This window comes from Crocuta crocuta, unplaced genomic scaffold, assembly GCF_008692635.1.
Source record: "Crocuta crocuta isolate KB4526 unplaced genomic scaffold, BGI_CrCroc_1.0 scaffold346, whole genome shotgun sequence".
NCBI classification, from domain to species: domain Eukaryota; kingdom Metazoa; phylum Chordata; class Mammalia; order Carnivora; family Hyaenidae; genus Crocuta; species Crocuta crocuta.
Window position 1 is genome coordinate 1,277,400 of NW_027527957.1, and position 16,358 is coordinate 1,293,757.

The following is a 16,358-nucleotide window of genomic DNA, read 5'->3' on the forward strand; positions in this document are numbered from 1 at the left end:
ACCCTCATCAAAGAACGAGTGGCATGTGCCTGCCAGGATTTCAGGATTCTGTGGACCAGGGACTGCTTCGTGCCTCCTGCCTAGTTCCTCCACCTCCATCCTGTTGTTTTCGAAGAGAATGTCTGTTGTGGTCATTCTCTTCCTGTATCACCACAGCATGTAGGGTTTGTGCTTTTGTGAATGGAAGGGGAGGATAACTTGTCTCTTTAGTAGAGGTCTCAGAGAGAGAGGAAGCAACTTGGAGGGCATACATCATCTATAGCTGAATGTGATTTAAATGAGGAGATCATGGATTTTGAGTTAATGCTATATAATAAAATAGGACTGTAGAGGATCTTAGGAGTTGTGCTGAGTCCATTTGCCTATGAGATGGGTGTAACTTGTGGTGCCCAGAGGGTGAACCATGGTAACCAGAATCCAGAGATGTCCACTATCAGTTACTTTCCTCTCTGTGTGCATATTGCTGTCCATCATATTAAGAGGTGGTCATGTTACTCTCTTTTTTTTTTTAAGTTTTTTATTTTTTATTTATTTATTTTTAAATTTATTTCTAGGAGAGAGAGAGAGAGACAGCGTGAGCAGNCGAACCCACGAACCGTGAGATCATGACCTAAGCAAAAGTCGGACGTTTAACCGACTAAGCCACCCAGGCGCCCCTTTTTTAAGTTTTTTAAACATTTATTTATTTTTCAGAGAGAGTGAGCCAGGGAGGGGCAGAGAGAGAAGGAGACACAGAATCTGAAGCAGGCTTCAGGCTCTGAGCTGTCAACACAGAGCCTGACTCAGGACTCCAACCCACAAACCGTGAGATCATAACCTGAGCTGAAGTTGGATGCTTAAACAACTGTTTAAGCCACCCAGGCGCCCCTTTGTTACTCTCTTCTTGAATCCAGGATGACTCAATGACCTGGTTGACCAAGAAAACACAGCAGAAGAGACGCTCTGGGACTTCTGAAGCTATGTCATAAAATGTCTTACAGTGTCTTCCCAGATTTCTTAAAACACTTCTTTTTGGGATGCTTCCTCTCAGAACCTAGTGACCATCCTGTTAAAAATCCAAGCTACATGGATTATTAACTTGCATCTCCAGCATCGACTACCAACCATGTGGGGGGCCATCTTGAACATGTATCCTAGGTGAATCTTCAAATGGTTCTGGCTCCCACCACTATTAGGCTATGGTCATATGAAAAGTCCCATATAAGAACCATATGCAAAATCCCAAAGAAGCTGGGCCTGGTCAAGTCACAAAACCATTAAAAATAGGTAATACTTTTTTCAAGCCACTAAGTTTTATGGTTGTTTGTTGTGCTGCAGACTGGAGCATTCATTACATTTTTACTCATTAGTTTCAGTATACCTGTTTATTTTTGAGCCAGTACCAAACTGTTCACCACTGTACTGTTATAATACACCCTAGGGCCAGTTTTCTATTACAGAACCAGTATACTCATGGGTTTGGTGTATACGCTCTGGAGTCATTCTCAGATTCTATCTCAACCGCTTATAAATGTATCCTTGAGGGATGCCTGGCTGGCTCAGTTGGTAGAACATCTGATTTTTTTAAAAATTTATTTATTTTGAGGGAGGAAGGGAAAGACAGAGAGAGAGACAGAGAGAGGGAGGGAGAGCCCATGAGCAGGAGAGGGGCAGAGAGAGAGGGGGAAAGAAAATCCCAAGCAGGCTCTGAGCTGTCAGTGCAGAGCCTGATGTGGGGCTTGATCCCATGAACCATGAGATCATGACCTGAGCTGAAACCAGTAGGATACTCAACTGACTGAGCTACTCAGGCACGCTGAGCGTCCAACTCTTGATCTGACAGTCATGAGTTCAAGCCCCAAGTTGGGCATGGAGACTACTTAAAAATAATAATAATAAAAAATAAAAAAATTTTAAAAAATAGAATAAACATATCCTTGAATGTTATTTATGTGCTTTAGTTTCCTTATTTGCAAAGTAAGTATAATAGAGTAATAATAATAAAATATAATAAAAATACCTATTTAATTTTTAAAACAATATTTATTTCTGAGAGAGAGACAGTATGAGTGGGGGAGGAGCAGAGAAAGAGGGAGACACGGAATCTGAAACAGGATCTAGGCTCTGAGCTGTCAGCATAGAGCCTGATGTGAGGCTTGATCTCACGAACTGTGAGATCGTGACCCGAGCTGAAGTTGGACTTAACTGACTGAGCCACCCAGGCGCCCTAAAAATACCTATTTCATATGGGCGTTTAGAGGAATTCATGACATAATGTATGTAAATTGCTTAATAGAATACCTACCAACTTATCAGGGCTGAATAAATATTTGCTATGATTATTACTCTTCTTTTTTGGATTTTTTAGAACTCCATAAAGACTTGTAATTTCATTAGAGAGTTCATTAAAACATTTCCTCTGTGAAATTAACTGATATGTTTTTGTATCTTTATTATATTGTTAAAATGTCTTTGGAGTGCTTTAATGCTTGAAATTATTTAGACTGATTATGTTAAATAAATGTTAGTTTAGACCACAATCCTTCAGTGAAAGCCCATGGGTCTGGATGTTTGTATAGGAAATATTCTGTTTTAGACATGTTAACCAATTCGGGTACCCTGTCTTATATCATACTCCCAGAGGATAGCTACCCAGTTATCAAATATATTAACAGTTCTATAGTAACTTATGAGTATTTACACTATGAAGAATACAAAACAACTAAAAGTAGTCTCACATCAATACAGGTCATGTTCTATTATCAAATGAATCAAGTCAGGTCATATTTCAGTACCAAATGAGTTATGGAAAAACATTCAGTTTTCAGAGTACTTTTTTAAATGCTTATTTATTTATTTTGAGAAAGAGAGAGAGAGAGTGAGAGAGAGAGCATAAGCAGGAAAGGGGCAGAGAGCAAGGGAGAGAGAGAGAGAATTCCAAGCAGGCTCCACACCATCTGCACAGAGCCCAGTGCGAGGCTCAAACTTACCAACTGTGAGATCATGACCTGAGCCGAAAGCAAGAGTCAGATGCTTAACTGACTGAGCCACACAGGTGCCCCCAGGGTAGTTACTTGATCTTGGCATTGCAAATAATGGATTGTAGACCAGCTCACATTCTTTATGTCAGTTCTGGGGATGTAGCCGTGGAGATTGATCCATAATTAGCGGTTGGTGTGTAGAAGTGAATGGACTTGCCCAATAAGATATGCAAAGGCACTAGGGACCATCAGCATGAGGTTCTTGCTGGGTTTCGTAGAACTTTTATTTTTAAAAACTGTGTGTTTATATGTTTTTCTTATTCTTTTGGTTCCTTATGAGATTGTTTATTCCCCCCCCCGCCCCAAATAAGAGCAAACTAATGCCTAAAATCAATTGCTGAAGTTCTCTCTTGCAAAGAACATAAATGCGGCCCAACATAGACAACATAGGTGATTACGGAGCCAATGATTTAGACAGAGTATCACAAACCTGGAAAGAAATTGTTTTAAAATATGGCCCATAACGTTCTGGAAAAAGGCATAGCAAACCTGGTGAAAATGCCAATTCGGTGATTTTTTTAGGAGCACCGGTCCTTAACAAAATACAGGATAATATATCATTGGGTAGAGGATTGTAGCATCCAGGAATATTCTTCTCAAATACCTAGATTTAAAGGTATAGAGTCACAGACTTGTGAATTTTGGGGGGTAGTATTAAAAGGATGGCCAGAGCTTTATGTTGGCCTCTTATCTTATGACTTTGAGGAAAAATTGGCAAGTACAATCTATGAGGGTGTGTGTGAATGAGGTGGGGGATGATTAAGGAAAAATAACCAGTCAGAGAGATAGAAATGTGATCTCTATGTTTTCAGTAAAATATAGAGCTAGAGAAATATGTTATACTTATTTAGGAACAAAACAATAACAGTTGTAATCCTTAAACTTTTCACCCCAGAATTTTATAAAAACTATGGGTCTTCTCCCCTGTGAGATGTATTGATCCATGGCCACCCAATTTTGCACACCGTTTTAGATGATTTACATATTAATTAACTCATCCAGTGACCCTGGATGCCTGCTTTAAATAAAATCTGATTTTTATCCGAGCCAAGATACAAATACTTGCCTTTGTTCCAACCTTAGGATAATAACAAGGAAAAGATATGAGAGTTTTAAAAACGGCTTTGGCATTTAATGATAATGTTTTTTATGGCTTGGTTTTAGAGTATTAGGACATCCTGATTACCTTTAGCTCTTAGAAAGGGATTAAGAGGAAGTTTCTTTTTAAATTATAATTTTTTGTTGGGTTATAGAATTAATATAACAGTATAGGCAATTTAAGAGGATGGAAAATTACTAGATAGGATTACTGTGCACACTTTGATACATTTCCTTTTAGATTTTTCCTCAATTCAAAAAGTAAAAATTTCAAAATACATAATATTTATTTATTCTATTCTAATTTATTTATTTTTATTTTATTTATTTATTTATTTATTTTTTTAAATGTTTTATTTATTTCTAGGAGAGAGAGAGAGACNGATAGAGAGAGATTGAGAGTGGGGGAGGAGGCAGAGAGAGAGAGAGAGAATATTAAGCACGTTCCACACTTAGCATGGGGCTCAAGGTGGGGCTCCACCTCACGACCCTGGGATCATGACCCTGGGATCATGACCTGAGCTGGAAGCAAGAGACAGATGCTCAACCAACTGAGCCACCCAAGTCCCCCCAAATTTCAAAATATATAAAAGTAAAGAGAATATGATGACAAATCCCCAACGTCCATCATGCAGTGTGGCAGATGTTATTAAATGATGCCTGGAACCATATTTCTGTCACACATGCTATTCTTACAATGTGACCTTGCTTGCTATTCTGCCATTAAATGGTGGAGCGTGTGACCCTCCCACTTGGCCTGAGCAGACCCTTTATCTAGGACAGAACTGAAGCGATGCTAAATTATGTCTCGATAGTAACAAAGAATACACAGTTCTTGCTGATTTCTATTGGGACACTTGCTCAGGGCTTCCGCTACCGTGTAAGAAGTCTGTTTTCTTTGAGGCCACCAAGTGTAGAAATCACCTGAGAAAGAGAGAAAGAGAAGAGGCGGGGTAAGAGGAGGAAGGAAGGACACCCTTGAAGAATCCCAGTTCTCCCAGACCCCATTGCTTGAGTGAAGACAGAACCCAGAAGCAGCCACTATCTGACTGCAGCTACCAGAGACCCTGAGGGAGACCTGCCCAGCTGATTTGAGCCAACTACCAAATCAGTAAGCAAAATAATGATATTGTTTTGAGACCCTGTTTCTAGACAGTGTGTTAAAAAGCAAAGAATAGTGGAAACACCTAGATATAAAATTATTAACAGATTCCCACACTTTTTATCTATTTTTTTCCCAGGAGAACTTTTTTATTTTCTTTAAAATATTTTTAAAAATATCTATATGTTGAGAGAGAGGAAGAGAGTGAGAGCGAGCATGGGCAGGGGAGGGGCAGAGAGGGAGGGAGACACAGAATCCAAAGCAGGCTCCAGATTCTGAACCATCAGCACAGAGCCTGACGCAGGGCTCGAACCCACGAGCAGCATTTTCACAACCTGAGCCAAAGTTGGCCGCTCAACCAACTGAGCCACCCAGAATTTTAAGGCAAATCTCAGACCATGAGATTTCACCCATAGTTTATTTTCTATTCCCTATAATTAAGGACCTTCCCACATCATGTAAGCTGCAAAATGTATTTACATAATATAATATTCAAAATTCTGCTACCATTCCCAAAATATTTTTTACAATTATTTTGTTTAAATCAGATCCCAAACAAGATCCACACATTATATATGATTATTATATTTCTTATATTTTTTTCATATTGAAAAACCCCATTTTTAAGAAAGTCATTGACTTGTAGAAAAGACCAAATTTATATTTTAAAAATACTTCAAAATATAGTGAATACAAATTTTGCCAAGCACTCTGTAACATAATGAACATTTTTCATATTGCTATTCTGTCATAAATGTACCTGTTAATGGGTACAGTATATATGATTGAATTGCTACATTTTGGTTTGCTCACTGTTCCCCTAAGTTTGGACATTTGAAGAACTACTGTACCTATTCCTTCTTCTATTTTTTCACTGGTCTTAAATTTATGAATAAATCCTTTTACTAGACTCTGAATTACTTCCTTAAGAAAACCTCTCAGAGATGAAATTATTAAATCAAAGCTTATTTAATATTTTTAAAAAATGTTTTATTTATTTCAGAGAGAGAGACAGTATGAGCAGGGGAGGGTCAGAGAGAGAGGGAGATACAGAATCTGAAGCAGGCTCCAGGCTCTGAGCTGTCAGCACAGAGCCCGACGCGGGGCTTAAACCCACGAACCATGAGATCATGACCTGAGCTTAACCTGGACGCTTAACCGACTGAGCCACCCAGGTGCCTCAATATTTTTAGAACTTGTCGAAGAGAAATTGCACCAGACGCTTCTTTTAAAAAACCAAGACAGGACATCTGGGTGGCTCAGTTGGTTAAGTGTCTAACTCTTGCTTTTGGCTCAGGTCTCCAGATCCAGCCCTATGTCAAGCTCTGAGCTGAGCATGGAGCCTGTTTAAGATTCTCTCTCTCTCGGTCTCTCTCCCTCTGCCCTCTCCCCCATTCATATGCACTCTTTCTCTCATAAAATAAAATAAAATAATAACAAGACAGGTTTTATCTGAGCTACTGTAGTAAAGGAGAGAGATTTAGTATAAAACTGACCTCAATTAGGAATGCAGCAAGGGCAGCTGAGGACTTGGAGCCGATGGGCAGAGTGGAAATCATTGGACAGAAAATTACTGGGAGGATCTTGATTAGAAATCAAGGGTGAGAGGAAGAGAATTTGATTAGATGTTGACAGCAGAAGGGATGAGGAACTTGATTATGTATGAGGGCAGAGCAATTCTTGCCAAACAGGGTTCAGCAGGCCAAAGTCCATAAACCAAGGATGGGGCTTTGTCCAAAAAGATAGCTCAGAGGAGCCCAACTAAAGTTTGGTCAAGAAGGGAGTCCTTGTGGATTCTTGCCATATATTATGAAATTTCTTTATAAAACTGGGATACTAGCAATAGAAGACCATTCTACCAACATCACATCATTAAATTTTAAAACGTAATTTATTAGATAAAAAATGGTACCACTTGAGGTACTGATACATGCTACACTTCTAGAAAAGCCTTCAAAATATTACTGAATGAAAGAAGCAGTCACACAAAACCATATATTATGTTATGTGAAATGTTCATTATAGGCCAATCTATGGAGATAGAAGTTAGATTAGCTGTTGCCCGGGACAGGGTGGTTTGTTTAGAAATATGGGGTTTCTTTTTAGGATGATGAAAACATACTGAAGTTGATTGTGGTGATGGTTGTGCAACTTTGTAAATATACTAAAAGCCATTGAGTTTATACACTTTTTTATTATTTTTTAAAGTTCATTTAGTTTTTTTAAGTAATCTCTACAACCCATGTAGGGCTCAAACTCACCACCCCAAGACCAAGAGTCACAATCTCCTTTGACTAAGCCAGCCAGGTGTCCCGGATTACCCACTTTAAATGAGTTGTGAGGGGCACCTGGGTGGCTCAGCTGGTTAAGCCACCGATTCTTGATTTCAGCTCAGGTTATGATCTCAAGGTTTGTAAGATCAAGCCCCGAATCAGACTCTGCACTGACAGTGCAGAGCCAGCTTGGGATTCTCTCTCACCCTCTGCTCCTACCCCCATCTTGCACATTCTCTCTCTCAAAATAAATACATAAATAAACATTAAAAAATAATGAATCGTGTGGTATGTGAATTATGTCTCATAAAGTTGTTATGTAAAAAAGGTGGTATTAGCTTCTTGAGTATTTTTGAATTTTAGGTTGAAAATGTTTCTATTTGCTTGCTTTACTAGCTGTTTTTCCACTTTATTATATTTACTTATACATTTGTTTATTTTTGAGAGAAAGAGAGAGGCAGAGCACCAGTAGGGGAGGGGCAGAGAGAGAGGGAGACACAGAATCAGAAGCAGGCTCCAGGCTCTGAGCTGTCAGCACAGAGTCCCTCCCCCACCGCCGGGCTCAAACTCACAGACTGCAAGATCACGATCTGAGCTGAAGTTGGATGCTTAACCGACTGAGCCATCCAGGCACCACACTGTATTTATTTCCACTTTAAAAAGCTTTAACTAGGGGCACCCGGGTGGCCCAGTTGGTTGAGCGTCTGACTTTGGCTCAGATCATGATCTCACAGTATGGACTCAAGGCCCATGTGGGGCTTACTGCTGTCAGCTCAGAATCTGCTTCAGGTACTCTGTTCCCCTCCCTTTCTGCACTTCCCCACTTGTGCTCTCTCTCTTAAAAAAAATAAAACATTAAAAAAATTTTTTTAAATTATTAAAGAAAGTTTGAGCTAACTTAATATATTTTGAAAGGTGTTTCGTTTCAAAAGTATTAAAATAATCTTTTATTGTAAGCAATGCAAAGGATAAAAATATGAAAGAACACATTTTAACAGAAAAAAATGACTATTAAAAAATGAAGCACTTATTTTCATCTTGGGAAAATGGAGAAAGTTATTACAATGTAAAATTGGGGCGGTTTTGCATGAATAAAGATTAAAAAGGTAATACTTAATTGCCAGATAAAAGAAATTACAACCAAATACAAAATACCTTCCCTTAGAGATGGTCTGTCCACTCCCAATCCATTCAAATTTCTTATTTCCACTGAATAAATATTTTAATGCTGTTTTACTATTATACTTATGATTAATTTGGAAATGTAACAGGTTAAAAAAAAAGGCTTCTAAAAAAGTGTCCACTATGCATTTAACAAGTTTAGAACTTTATAGATGTGTATATTTGGAAATATTATTTGTAATAAAAATAACATGGAGCAGAACCCAGAGGCTTATGGAGGGAGAAACTTCATGGTGTGGAAGCTTAACCTCAGAGCGCCAGTGATTGCCTTAAGGAACTTAAAACAAAATTATTCCTTTCATTACTTTGCAGATTTATCAAGTGGTGTCATGTGAAGACTCAGAGGGACAATATTTATCCAATAATCAGATATTTCAATGCATTTTGAGGTACTGCTTGGGGATACAGAACAACTCAATCTCCTCCTTTATTAGACAAACCCCCCAGGTGACAACAAATCCCAAACAAATCTCTTCTAAGGTATTTTAAATTTCATTTAATTTAGAGGAATCAGGAAAAGTAAAGAAAGGATATTTGCCTAATGTGGGAATTAGACATTGCAATAGTGCTTCTACGAAACTAAGACTTTAACAATTTGCTATTCATTTCAGAGTTCTAATTCCAAGAGATACTCGCCATTCTCTGCCTTCCATTCCCTCCCCAGCCAAGTTCAGAATGGATGCGAGGGTAGACAGACAGAATTCCAAGATCCCCCCACCCCCACCCCTACTGGTGTATACATACTGCATAATTCCTGGGGCCATGCACACGATGGACTCCAATGATCAGATTAATCCCTAGGGCTCTGCTGGCCTTAAAATACAAGATTATGTGTGTTGGCCTAATCATGAGACTGTTAAAAGCAGTTTCTCCAGCTGGTCATAGAAAGGAACTTAGAAATTCTAAGTGTGGGAAGAATTTGACACACTATGGCTGCCTTAAAGATCGCAGGAACGGGGAGTGGGGGGGCACCCCGGTGGTTCAGTTGGTTAAGCTTCTGACTCTTGATATTGACTTGGGTCATGACCTCACAGTTGGTGGGATCCAGCCTGTTTGAGATTCTCTTTTCTCTCTCCATTCCTCTGCTCACTTTTGCACTCTCTCTCTCTCTTCCGAAATAAATGAATAAACTAAACTAAAAAAAAAAAATGATTGCAGGAACCATGTGCAGCAGGTTTCAGAATGACATTTAGGAGCTGAAAGGGGCTCCTGGCTGAGCACCAGCAAGGACATAGAGACTCAATCTTAAAACTGCAAGGAACTGAAGTGGGTTTTCTCCCAGGGCCTCCATATGAGAACTCAGTCCAACTGATACCTTGATTTCGGCTTCGTGATGCCCTGAGTAGAGAATCTAGTCATGCCATGCCGAACTTTTAGCCTATCAACATGAGCTAATAAGTTAGCCTTGGTTTTTCTTCTGTTTTTTATTTGTTCCTCAAGAATTTTAAATACGAAATAATTCAAGCATACAGGGAGGTTCAGATATTGCTCATCACTCCTATCATTTTCACCATATTTGCATGAGTTCTTATTTTGGCTTGTTTCCTTATTCATTTATTTATTTATTTTTAAGTAGGCTCCATGCCCAATGTGAGGCTCAAACTCAATGACACTGATATTGAGATTCCTGTGCTCTATCAACTGAGCCAGCCAGTCAGCTGCCCCAAGTTGTTTTCCTTTTTAAAAATTGTTGTAAAAGTCGCATAATATAAAATTTGCCACCTTAATAATTTTTTAAGTGTTTATTTATTTATTGAGAGAGAGAGAGTAGGGGAGGGGCAGGGAGAGAAAGAGAGAGAATCCCAACCAGATTCCACGCTGTCAGTGTGAAGCCCTATGTGGGGCTCAAACTCATGAACCACGAGACTCTGACCTGAGCCAAAATCAAGAGTCATATGCTTAACTCACTGAGCCACCCAGGCACCCCCACCCTCTTAACCATTTTTAAGTATACAGTTTAGTAGTATTAAGTGTTTTCACATTATTGTGAAACAGATCTCCAGAACTTTTTCATCTTACAGTTTTGAAGCTTGATACCCATTACACAGCTCTCCCCGCCTCACTGTACCCCCCAGCCCCTGGTAACCACCATTTTACTTTCTGTTTCTATAAATTTTACTACATTAAATACCTCATGTAAGTGGAATCGTACAGCATGTGGCTGGCTTATTTCACTCAGCATTGTGCCCTCAAGGTTTATCCGCGAGTGGCCATGTGACAATAGGTGTGGTTTTAAGCCACTGACTTTCTGGTCATTTTTATCCAGCGATAAAAAACGCATAGAAATGCTTATCCATTTTTGCTTTATTAAATATGTCTGTCTCTGAACAAGAAAAACGTTCCAGCGGTTTGATCTGTAGGCCACCTAACATGTTTCACTGCAGGAAGCAGGCCTGGGCCGGGAGTGACAGCATCTCCAACGAGAAGGAACCCGGCTGTCACTGCAGGACCCCACAATGGGAGCGAGAGCACACACGGAGCTTCTAACTTTGAAAACAGTCTTTAGACATCCTGCAGGCAGCCTGCCCTCAGTAGTGACTTTAATGTTTATGCATTTAACACATCTGTGTTTTCAGATTTGGTGCTTAAGGCAAAATTCAACATCAGGAATGACTTAGCGATTGGTTTTCTATCTGGTAAGTACAAGTATATTTTTTCTGGACAAATTTCCAGTGGTTCTGGCTTTTTCCTTTAGATGCTATCAAGCATTTATTTAATGTTTTTAAAAGGCCTAAAATTTGGGATGAGGTATTGTATCCTTTTTCCAAAAAAATTCCTAAAAAGGTTTTATTTATTTATTTTTATTGCTAAGAGAGAGAGAGACAGCGTGAGCAGGGGAGGGTCAGAGAGAGAGGGAGATACAGACTCTGAAATAGGCTCCAGGCTCTGAGCTGGCAGTCAGCACAGAGCCCGACGCGGGGCTCGAACCCACGAACCGCGAGATCATGACCTGAGCGAAAGCTGGACGCTTAACCGACTAAGCCACCCAGGCGCCCCTTTATTTATTTATTTTTGACGCAGGGAGTGCACAAGCAAGAAAGAGGCAGAGAGGGAGAAGAAAACAGAGAATCCGAACAGGCTCCAGGCTCTGAGTCGTCAGTGCAGGGCCCTCCGCGGGACTAGAACTCACAAATGGTGAGATCATGACCTGACGCTTAACCGGCTGAACCAGCCTGGCATCCACCCCTTAGGTATCGTATCCTGAAAAAAATCTTTGAAAATGGAAAAATATATCTACGTGAAAGTGATTTCTTTGACTAAAGCAGTTAAGAGCGACATAAACTATTGCTGTTTTGTGTGATAATCTGCAGTGGTTCAACTTCACATTAACGGATTTCTAATAATTTACTTGGATGGATATCTAGACATACTGGATAGTGAAGAGGCTCGTGTTTACTCATGAACATCAATGTTTAAGGGGCATTAATTTTGGAGTATATATCATATTCTATGTACTCGTTGTTGCTCCTATTAGCTGGAAGAGAGACAAATGTAAATGTGTTCTAAGTAATCTTCATTGTAACATTTCATTTAATCATTGAAAAGTATTCTTGTTCCTTTGACTTTTATTTACTCTAATGAAAATCCACCGACTGTCTTATTAATTTCGTAAAGAATTTCACCTGGATATTACAAGTTTGTGGAAATTTGGGATTTGGAGTCTGGTAGAAACTGCTAAGCCATCCATTTATTCTCCTTTTATTCCTTAGTAACAGATGGCCACATCTGAGAACCTCTTGAACATATAAATTAAAGGGCAGCAGAATTCTTTCACTTAAAATGAGTGCGGAGAAGATCTGCCTCCTACAACCATGTATTACGTCATCTGTCTGTGAGGTGCAATGACAAAACACCCTCGCAAGAGGGCACGCTTGCTACTCCCATCACTTCCGCTACCGCACACGCTTCATTTGCAATGTTAGTTGCTGTTTGTGGCCTTGTAGTAACTGGCACAAACTCTCAGCCTCTGAGGGGCAGGCTCTTCAGAAAAATGTACCAAATTATTAGATATAAAATCAGCATTAAGGGATACCAAAGGGAAGCCAAAAAGTTATGTCTCTGTAAGGACAGTTCAGTATGAAAACATTTTTCTTTCCTATATGTGTGTGTGTGTATATATATATATAATCAAACACCAATGCAAAGTCTTTGTTTTTACCAACACATTCAGCTATCCATATGGTATTGTTCAATCAGAAGAAAGCTGATGAAAAGCTGGTTTGAACCTTAGGCAGATTCAACATACGCTATTTTGTTGTTGTTGTTGCCAGAAAACAGAACTACAACTAAAATTTATAAAATGTCACATATGGTTTTAGAAAGCATTTTTACCGGGTACCTGAGTGGCTCAGTTGGTTAAGCAGCTGACTTCGGCTCAGGTCACAATCTCACGGTTTGTGAGTTTGAGCCCCGCATTGGGGTCCTTGCTGTCCGCACAGAGACCACTTCAGTTCCTCTGTCCCCCTGTCTCTCTGCGCCTCCCCTGCTCCAGTTCTCTCTCTCTCTAAAAATAAATAAACATAAAATAATTAGAAAGCATTTTTACTTATTAATTCTTAAAGTTATAAGAAGTAGGCTTTCCAGCTATTATTTCAGCTCATTTTATAGAAAGGTATAAACAGGTTAATTAATGTGTCTGAAGACTGGCAGCAAATTTGTGGCAGAATTAGGACCTGGGCCCAATGGAGAAGAGTAAGTATCTGCTTTTTGTTTTGTGGTTTAAATGAATAAATGCTTCATCCTCACATAAGATGTGCATCATTGTTCACCTAAGGAGGTTTTAGAATTCCATAAACAGGTCTGTGATACATTTCTTGAAAATGCACAAGGCCTGTGATTGCTAACCAAGCGTGCCCTGGTATAGCTCACTAGTAGGGATTTCCCACTGCCTCCATCAAGAGACGCTCTCCTCTGCATATCGATCAGTAATATCATCAGTAAAGAATATCCATACATATAATTTTACTATAAATAAATTACTTACCACCAATTTAACAGAGATGTAAAACTAGTTTGCTATGGCATCAAAAATAAAGATGAAGGAAGAATGGCATTTGACCCCCAGATCATTGCAGCCTTATGAGAGAGAACCGTCTGCTTCTGGTTCTGGGTAATGAATCTTTAAGCTAAGGATCATGACAGTAACTTAAACGTTCTTTTGAAATTATGTCAGAGCTCACAATGTCAAATACCTTCAGGTGCTGGACAGATAAGACAATGATATGGGACAAGGGTAAAAAAAATGGTTTTTCCATGAAATACTCAATCCCCTTAGTAGCTTTGATTTTCCGTTTCCAATGGAGAAGGTAGTGTGTGAGAGATTTCGCTTTTCTCTTCCCTCTTCTCTAAGAAGGACAAACACACAAACATGAAGACAGTACTACCTGGACTCTCGGAGGGGGAGAGAGCATGCAATGAGGGTTCTATGGTCATCTGCACAGAATAAGTCCATCTAAGGGGAAAGCCGCTTCTTAAGCCCTTACTCTTTCCTCACATGCGGCAACGAGTGTGGATTTAACTTTACTACAGTTTCAATTTTTCTGAACAAAAAAGCTGAAAATCTGGATTTTTAGGTGCAGTGTTCTTATGTTTAAAAGTTATCAGCTAGGGGCGCCTGGGTGGCTCAGTCGGTTAAGCGTCCGACTTCGGCTCAGGTCATGATCTCACCGTTCGTTCGTTAGAGTCCCATGTAGGGCTCTGTGCTGACAGCTAGCTCCGAGCCTGGAGCCTGTTTCAGATTCTGTGTCTCCCTCTCTCTCTGACCCTCCCCTGCTCATGCTGTCTCTCTCAAAAATAAATAAATAAACAAATAAATAAAACAATTAAAAAAATTTTTAAAAAGTTATCAGCTAACACAAAAATTAGCCAGAGGTGCTGGTTAACCAAATTTGTGGGTAGTCTTTGGCCTGTGGGCCATTGATTTGCAACCACCTAATTGTGCCTTAACTTCTTGGTGAGATTTCTCTCCTAAATCCCTGACCTGGGTAATCAGTGAAGTACTAGCCTTTTCTACTGAGACGTGTGCTGTGCTCATACATTCAACATATATATTCAGCCATGCCACGATCTTCCCTGTAGACCTCACTCTTCTGCTGTTACTGCCTCTAGTCAACAGCATTCTTATCCACTCGTTTGCTTCAGTTCTAAACTGAAGTTGCTCTAGACTTCTCGACCTTGCCACTCACACCGATCAATACGCATATTTTATTAATTCTTTCTCCTAAAGCTCAAATTATTCCTCATTTCTCCATCCTTACCACCCCCACTACGCCCACTGCCACCATCTGTGGTGTTGTCTGTCACCTACACGTGCACCACGACTTCCTCACATTGTTCCAGCATTCCATCCAATTTGCCGTCGCTTATTCTTCCACGGGTATGATCTTTTAAACGGAAATCTGATCATGTAGCTTTCTAGCTTAAACATTTAGTGACTTCTGACTGATGTTAGGATGGAGTTGAAAGTTTAACTTGGTTTTATGGCCTCCACGATCTGGCCCCCATTCAATCATTCACTTGACAAATATTTGTTGAGCACCTGGCAGACACATTTAAGCTTCAACACACAGCAATGAAACAGACCAACATCTCTGCCTTCCGTGTCGCGTTCCGAGTGTGACTCTGAAAGCACGGTTTATTGTACAGGTACACAGATCAATTGATTTTCTCTCCTTTATCTCACTTACACTTCAGACCTTTTATGGCCCAGGTAGTATTATAGGTACTCAGGAAGCAAAAGCTAGTAAGACACAGCCTCTGTGACTCTGTCCTCGTGCTATCGTGTACACCTGGGACAGGAAAAAAAAATGTCTCCATGACCAATGTTCCCATCACCAACAGTGGGCTAGTCTTCTAATAGTTTTTTTTCTATTTTGTTAGAAATGTTGGAAAGTGTAAGCATGACTGAGTCTTTGGGGTTTACTCAGGTTGTGGAAATATAATCCTCTACTGCCAATATGGAGATATTGTTCAGATTTGTAAAATGGCCTTCAGTCCCCAGAGGGTGTAGTTTGACTAAATAGGTGAATAAAAGATTGAATCCATGAGTGGTACCTCAGGGCAGCACAGCCAAGGAGGTGCTCCATCTACTGGAGAACACACATCAGACTTCTTTCAGCTCCACCATCTGCCCTGTGAGCCATTCACTCGTTCTTTCTTTTGGAACGGGAGCTTCTTGAGCAAATTTTTCTGTCTGCCTAGTATTGGAAAGACAGTGTTCAGTTCTAAGAGAATCAGGACGATCATGAGCATTGGATGTAAGGAGGGAGACGGATGAATAAGAGATTCTAAGACCACTAAGGGCATGTAGAGAGGGGAGGATAGACAGATCCAACTGAGGAGCCTAGAACACATGTATTTGACCCGATGTCTACAAAATGTGTAAAATGTCAACAGGTAGACAAAAAGACAGAGAATTCCAGCTGGATGGACGTGCAGAGCAGATCTGAGCCGTGTGAAGGTCCGGCCCGCCTTCCGGAGACAGCACTGTCTGTGAGGCTCCTGCGAGCCTGGAGAGGGGTTGGAAGGCAAGCGGCAGTGCGGGATCCAAGCCAGGCTGGGGTCAGATCACGTTACAGGGCCTGGAGAGGAAGGTCATAATGGGAAGTGAGGACAGGAGACACATTTAGGGGGTTCCTGGGTGGACGGCTTCAAGCAAATCACAGTAGCCATTGTATGTCTGCA